Genomic DNA, 8474 nt, shown 5'->3' on the forward strand with positions numbered 1-8474 from the left:
TTTTACGTAAATGAATACTTCTTTAAATATACTTACTAATAAATGAGACTAATTACTAGGAAATCAAATCAAAATAGGCAATTTCGTATTTAATACCACACAAATAAATGAAATAAATATCTCGTTCTCAAAGTATTGCTTTTATAAAATTTTGTAAGGATTGTAGCGAAAACGAAAAAGTAGTGGTAAAACATTTAAGTTGGTAACCCTGACGCCCCTTGTGACGCCACGAACGCTGCGAGTGCGCCACCAGTCCGCCATCTTTCTTACCTTTTTGATGGTTGTTGACTTGTAAATTTTGTAATTAGTTTTTGCCGACGTCCGTTTTTTAAGTAATTTTTGGTATTTTACAAATTGTGTTACTTTAGTGGACACGTGGAGACATGGACGCTGACTGTTGGAAGAATTCGTCAATTCAGACTGGCGCAAAGAGCTATCAGGGCGCGATGCCAGGAATTTCATTGCGAGACAGAATTCGAAATGAGGATATTCGCCAACGCAATAAAGTTACCGACATTGCAAAAAGGATTAACTCAAGTGGGAATGGACCGGCTATATTTTTCGCAGAGATGACGATCAATGGGGTCGCCTAGTATTGCTGTGGAGACCTAGCCTGGGTGGCCGAGGTGGCGGGAAACCACGAGCAGATGGTCGGATGACACATATAGAACGGAGTGGAAACCCACGGAATGCAGACCAGGATCATATAGTAAGTATTTTGTTTCTAACGTTATCCTGTTAATTAGATTATATGAGATAGATTAGATAGAATAAATTTTATGGTATGAGGAGAAAACCATTCAAATCTAATTGAAACTAACTACTTCTACTTGTGTAAATATATTAATGATGCTGATTTATTCAACTAATTTTATATTTTCAGCTTTAGGTATGAGTTTGTTACTTTTGCTCATAATAACATGGAGTATGTCACGGCTGCTCCACGGGCTGCATTGAAGGGCAACAGGAGCGAAAATGTTAAAATGGAAAGGAGCTCCCCTTTCAATTAGGGAATCTTAGGTAATATACTATTGTTTTTTATTTGCATACCATATAATTTTTACAATATGTACATATTTGGACCCTGAAAAGGGTATAGCAAAAATCTCTTACTAGTTTGTGTTATTAACTAGATTTATAGAATAAAAATTGAGGTTCCACTCTCCACTGTTTCCTCCTCTAAAACTTAATCAATCAGGATGAAATTTGAGGATTTGAATAATAATGAAATAATCTGTGTCATACCGTTTGGTTTTTTTGGCTAATTGTTGACCCATTTTGACTATCCTACGACAGTCCGACACATATATAAATGATAATAAATATTAATAATCTGTGTTGAAAAAACCAGGGAGGAAATAGTCGAGAGCTTTTGTATGGAGAATTGACCCCTGCTGTAGTAAATCGCCCGTTTCTGCTGAAGTAATTATGGATTGAATAACAGTGACTCTCTTTTCTCTTTTTAGGATATGCTAAGGCAAACAGAAGGAGGCAAGGAACGGGACTGCATCAATTGCTGTCTGGAACCAATCTTGTGGGATGACTTCTGGACAGGGAAAAACAATTTCATCATCTACCCTAATACTGACGAATGTTCTAAAACGTAAGTACTTATGAACCCTTCATAAAGGGCAATGTCCATCTTTTATTACAAGCTTTTATTCAACTTGCCTTGTTAGTGTGTTAGTTTGGGTCAAAACGTAGAAGCTAAATTTGACCCACTTCCCGGTTTCCGATTGAGCTGAAATTTTGCATGCATATGTAAATCATGTGACAATGCAATATTATGGTATCATGGCGCTGATCTGATGATGGAGCAGAAAGGTGGTCATAGGAACTTTGTTATGAAACGTCGTATCCCCATTGAGTAAAAGGGGTTTTTAGAAACATCTCGGAGAGCAGTAGACAACTGTTGAAAGAAAGGTAGTCGGCAATAAAAAAGCTTGTGCCAAAAATGATGTTTTTGCAAAAGACTTATTCATATGCGTTTAGTACAAATTGATTTAAAATAATATATCTAAAGGTTTCCTAACATTTTATAAATTTTACAGGTGCTGTAAGGCAGACATTTCCAAATGTAACGGAGGAAAGTTTCGAGACATGTAATGGTTTCAACATGCTGCTGAGACCCAACTCAAGAGACGTCAGTTTGTACTGTTTAGTCCATTCTCTATTGGGCATGCTTGTATAGAGAGGTATATATATATATATTGGAGTACAGACATGGTGTTTGGTATGAGTATTATATACATCCTTTTGAGTCAAATAGGACCGGTAGCCACTTTGAACTCCGTGTCCGAAAGGGTCAAAGTATGGAGCTCCCGGTACTCAGAAAAAAAATTCTGGCCTATTAGTTTTGAACTTTCGAGTCAAGTTTGGTGTCATTTTTAAACTGTTCGCTTCGTTTTTAAATTGAAGAAGATTAAAAATCACAGTAATATTATAAAGGCAAAAGTTTGTGAGCATACCGTGTTTGTTACTTCCTCACGCCACGCCCAAGTGCCTTAACAAATATTATTTATAAAATTAAGTATGGAGGAAGTACGATATACCCTAAGTTAACACGTCGCTTCTTCTTGATCGTGGGTAACACTCGGGGCGCAGTATAATGATTATTAAAAATCTTTATGCTTTCCCCTATGCTGCGATGGCGATCGTTGCAGTACTTTCAATATTTTTTACATCAAATATTAGAATCATCAAAGATTACTAATAAAATAAGAACATAATACCCATACTAAACGCCAATGCTCTACTCAAAAATTCACTTTTTCCCAATAGAGAACGGACTGTGTTAGACAGTGCATGTTGTTACACGGTAAATTTTTCTAGAAAACCAAATTTATAAGTTCCTTAGTTATTCTATTTTTAACTAAATAAGTTCTTGTACTATAAGCAGTAATCGGAATAGGCAGAGTAGATATATTTATTTTTAAACGAAATGACTTCCTTGCGATAGTATTTTTTCAGTACAGATGGTATTTTTTTTACGCACTAGTGCGAGAAGTGGTTCATTATACGCCAGGTCGAAACTTCGGAGGCTCATCTGTACTGAAAAACGTCGTACGATACACGTGCGAAAAGGAAATTCGTAACTCGTGTCGATTTAAAGATTTTTATCGCTACTCGTTTCGAACTTCCTTTTTTACGCACTTGTATCGTAATGTACTATTTTGCCATATTGGAATCTTTCGCTTGCTCGAGTATCAATATTGGCACGTGCAGTTAAACAATAACTTTGCCCCCTTGTAAAACAATTAACTATTTTTTCAGTACAGATGGTGGTTTTTTTACGCACTAGTGCGAGAAGTGGTTCATTATATGCCAGGTCGAAACTTCGGACTCCGAAGTTTCGTTCGGAGGCTCATCTGTACTGAAAAACGTCGTAAGATACAAGTGCGAAAAGGAAATTCGTAACTCGTGTCGATTTAAAACACTCCCTTCGGTCGTGTTTTAATTTATCGCCACTCGTTTCGATCTTCCTTTTTTACGCACTTGTATCATAATATACTATTTTAACAGCCTATATTGTGTCCCACAGCTGGGCAAAGGCCTCCCCTAGCACACTCAACGAAGCCTACCTCATCGGAATTAATTCGTGTATAAGCGAATTTTGGTATAATTGTAGGGAATGGTGTCTAAATCCACATTCTCAAAGTACTCGGGGGTTTGGATGGAGATAACGGGTAGAGGGGGGGTGGAAAAAGTCCCTTTTTTTAGTTTTTCGTGAATACTTCTTAAACTGTGCCACGTAGCAAAAAATGTTTCAAGACACAAGTAATCTTCAGAAAATTCTCTACAAAAAAAATATGTTCACTTTTTATCTGGGATCATGAAATATGGAGAGGAAAAGATGGACAGAGAAGATTTTTTTTTATAATGCAAGTGTGATGAAAAACATTGTGCGTAACTCGGGAAGTATGAATATTACTAACTCGACTCTTTAAATCGCTCCAGCAAGCCAACTTACTCTCGTTAGTACAATGTACTATTATTGTCCGTCTTTTCCCCTCCATACCACCATTACCACCCCGACCCAAGAGTACTTTGAGTATGTGAATTAAGACACCATTCTCTACAACTATGCCAAAATTCGCTTATACACGAATTATTTCCCCCGACAGGCAGTTAAAAGTTGGGCGTGCTACCCTGTTTTCCGCCACTCGTCATGGTTTTTAAATTTCTTTAATTAACTATTTATCTGTTAAAAAGTTAGTGGACAATAGTTTAACAACGTTTTTTTTAATATTTTATTTTCGAGTTAGGTCAGTTTGCAGTGTATTTTGACCTATTTAGAACTATATTAATTACGGTAGGTTCCCGGGACGTTAGTTACGCAAAAAAAATGTCGTAAGGAAGTCTACTTTTTATATGTTCTACCAAGTGTAGGTAAATGTACTCTGCCTATTCCGATCACTGACTATAAAGCTTATTAAAACTCCATCGAGACTAGACTTCAATCATTTTTAAGAATTAACTTAATTGCGATTATAATAGAGTTTATACTAATAATATTCACCAGGATAATGTGTCATATTTTTATCAAAATGTGCGTGTGTACTGACAAAAATCTTTTTCAGTACAGATGGTGTTTTTATACGCACTAGTGCGAGGTCGAAACTTCGGATGGCCATCTGTACTGAAAAACGTCGCACGATACACGTGCCAAAAGGAAATTCGTAGCTCGTGTCGATTTAAAATACTCCCTTTGGTCGTGTTTTAATTTATCGCCACTCGTTTCGTACTTCCTTTTTTACGCACTTGTATCGTAATGTACTATTCTGCGTGTGTTATTTTCTCACCCCCGTGAATTTCGGCAGACTTTTTTGTAAGCAAAGGAGGAGCAGCTTATAAGTAGTATAAAAAGCTATTCGCTAGGTGCATGACTGGTGCTGTTCTCAATTTGTGGGCTTTTCCATATTAAATTAAATTCTATGGTTTAAAGTTAGTTCCAATCCAACGGCCGCTGCTGGCATTGATGTTGGACAAGCCCATGATGACGTGTATTTATAACAATCAGTGCCACTCTGTCACGCACGTTGCCATTACTTATTAGGTTATTACGATTTAATAAGCTTGTAATCGTCACTTTTGTGATATAAGCATGTAACGATCAAAGTTTTCCTTCCCTTGTCACATCCCATAACAATTTAATTTTTATTATTATTCTCAGTATTTATTTTCTTTCTTAGGTTAGGTGTTTTACAATATGTATATAAAAATAAAATATAAAAACATTTACAAAACAATATACAATAAAAACATATAAACATATTATAAAAAACCTAACCTAGGGTGCCGCCAGCAGCGGGGCAGGGCCCAAGCTGCCGGTGGTTAGGGCCGCAGAGAGAGGAACCGTTGAACTATCCGTGCTGTGTCCAAGATCACCGCCTTCTGCATCCCCTTGATCCAGCCACCTAGCGAGAGTCTCTTAAGATGTTGGTCGAGACTCTTCGCTATGAGACCGTTCGCTGAAACGACTATCGGAACAATGATCGTTGATTCAACATCCCACATGGCGGTTATCTCGTGAGCCAAGTCTAGGTACTTACTGGACTTGTCCTTCTCGGCTTTCACGAGATTCTCATCAAGGGGGATATTGATGTCAACGAGCACTGCCCAGCGTTGCGGTCGATCTATTATCACAATGTCAGGCTTATTGGCTACTATAGTCCTGTCAGTGATAATAGATCGATCCCAATAGAGCGTGGCATGACCATTTTCGAGAACTGGCGCAGGTAAGTACTTGTAGTACGGTACTTCGCGGTTCACAAGGCCGTATTGAAGAGCAAGTTGCTGGTGAATAATCCTGGCTACGAGATTATGTTTGTGCAAGTATCTCGCCGTTAGCAAGATGAGAACAACCGGAAATGATATGCCTGAGTGACTCTCCGGGACGGCGGCATGCCCGACAAATGTCGACCGTACCCTCCTTCAGGATATATTTCCGGTAGTTGTTCGTCATCATAACTTCGTTCGCAATTGCACAGGCAAAACCCTCGGTTTCTCCGAAGAGGTCCCCGAATCGTAACCAGTTCACCGATGCGAGCAGATTCGGGATCGGGTCCCGTGAGGGCCTTGTAGAATCGCCCGTGTAGCTGCTTGCTCTCCCATACCGCCTTGCGGTCCGCAGTACTTAGTACCACAGGTTTGCGCCAGTTCTCTTTCGCCAAGGAGAGCGGCGTGAGGTTTCCGTTTACTGCCACCACATCACGATACATCCCGCACTCGTTGTTAAGGAAGTAATCCCTGAGATTGTACACCTCACGGTTGTGGAGATCTTTGGCGTTTAGGAAGCCTCGACCTCCGCACTTCCGTGGGATGTACAATCTCATAACAGACGAGCGCGGGTGTAACATACGGTGTGTGATAAGCAGTGACCGGACCCTCCGATCCAGGGCGTCCAGCTCAGTCTGTGTCCACCTTAGTATGCCAAAAGAGTAAGTGAGTAGAGGCATTACTCAGGCGTTAAAGGCGCGCACTTTGTTGCCTCCTGACAAAAGACTGTTAAGGACTTTTGTGAGCTGACTGAAAAAGCGCTCCTTCACCGACTGTAATGCCAACATCCTCAATACCCAACGACTGTGACATACCAAGGTACTTATAGGTTTCTGATTCAGAGATAGATCTGAACGACATCGTCTCAGAAAGCTGTAAACTTTCTGAATTTACAACCTCTCCCTTTTTATTAGTATTATTAAGTACAGAGACTACATTTCTGTTTTTGGTTTATTTTTGAAGATTATTATAAATTTAAAGTGTACCCAGGTATTGGCTGTTGTATTTATTTATATCTAAATGTTTTTCATGTAATGTAATGTAAATGTTTATCATGTATTTCAGTCTGAAAGTTTAAACATATTATTATGTATATTTCATGTGCTGTGGCTAGTGACGTGTATAAGAGCCCTTGTGGCCTACTTGCTGAATAAATGTTTGTATTTTGTATTTATGATTTAAAAAACATGTTTTCATGAAAACTTATGTGCGTATTAGTTAAGAGGAAACAGGAATAGTCATTTCTTCATACAAATATTCTCGACTGTATCTTTCATTGGTTTTTTTTAAGTTAGAGCTTGGTTTTTAGTGCATTCCACGAGAATATCCTTTACGAAATACGTATATAAGGCAGCTACTCCAATCAAGTCAGTGAAGCTCGAGAAAATACTCTTAAGTCATGAAAGATGGTCAGGCACAAAATCGCTTTCTTAGCGTTGTCAGAAGTATTAGAATAATTGTATTTTGCTAAGGACATTCTCGTGGAATGCCCCTTTTACCAATACTTCATATTGTGTCTGACTGTTTTGCTTCTTTTGATTTTATTTTGACACAGCTGCAAAGATAAGCGTGGTACCTATTCAAATCTGACATCGACTATCCAAAAAACTAAACAGTCCGACACAGACAATCATTATCATCCAGATTTTAACATTTGATTACGATTGGTTAGGTTTTGGAGAACAAAACCTTGATTTTTTCGATTTTTTAGGCACTAAATAATAGTAGTAGTATTCACGCACACTGTTTTAAAATGTGTTTGTGTGTATTATAATAGATATGTCATTGTCAATTCAAATATGTAACACCATTAGTATAAATAAGTATTATCACTGTACATTAGTATGGTGCTGGTTTTCTGGTCTGAAGGGTTAAAAGAAAAAAAAATGAAATAAATTATGTTGGCTGTATATCCATGTTTTTGTTTTATAAACATCAATGATTTTTGTGTGTGGTATTTTTAAAGTTTGACTTTATTTGTTTCTACTTAGTTATTAAGCTGCACACGAACAGCAGCGAGCCTGGGCGAGCCCGCCCGCCCGCCCAGGCTCGCTGCGGTCCGCACGCAGCTCGCAGAGCACCTTGCGTGCATTTGTATTTGCGACGTCCTATCAACCACAAAAATTAATTTCCCTGCAATATCCCTATGAAATGTTGTGCGAACGATTCACGAGTTACTTACTCATGACGTGCAATTAGCAAGTTCTAGCAATATTATTTTTTGACTAAACTAGTAAGTTGCCAGTGATTTATTGACACAACATACCAAATGGTTATATACCAGAAACATTATGAGCGCTACTTTTAGGTACATTACAAGTGTAACTTGCAAGGAACTTCACTAGAGTTGTTAAAGCAATGTTACATTTGTAACTTATTAAAAGGTGCCAGTGAAAAAATTATATAACATACAATTTCAAACTTTTTGGTTTATTACAAATGTAACCTTGCCGTAATGAATAGCGTGTAAGTTACGCACAAGTTGCATATGTGCTATTGTTGCAATGTACAAAAATGAACTTCTTAAAAGTTTTCGTCATAACTTTCTAGTAAGTTTATATTTCAATGTATCAGCAACATTGCTATTCAAAGTTATAGAAAGTTGTAAAAATCCGATCTGGGAAACTTACAGGGTTTATCTACAGCGCGGCCGAAAGCGTTTAACATCAATATGGCTCAAACATTGCCCAAACGTT

General features: G+C 38.0%; 1 long non-coding RNA gene across 1 annotated transcript; it reads left to right on the forward strand.

The window, feature by feature from the left end:
• The first annotated feature begins 246 nt into the window (after positions 1-246).
• On the forward strand, positions 247-2623 carry LOC125230874. Its single transcript, XR_007177565.1, has 4 exons — positions 247-709; positions 884-1020; positions 1467-1603; positions 2052-2623. It is a non-coding gene; the product is annotated as an uncharacterized LOC125230874 (long non-coding RNA).
• The last annotated feature ends 5851 nt before the right edge of the window (positions 2624-8474 follow it).

This window comes from Leguminivora glycinivorella, chromosome 1 (genome assembly GCF_023078275.1).
Source record: "Leguminivora glycinivorella isolate SPB_JAAS2020 chromosome 1, LegGlyc_1.1, whole genome shotgun sequence".
NCBI lineage: Eukaryota > Metazoa > Arthropoda > Insecta > Lepidoptera > Tortricidae > Leguminivora > Leguminivora glycinivorella.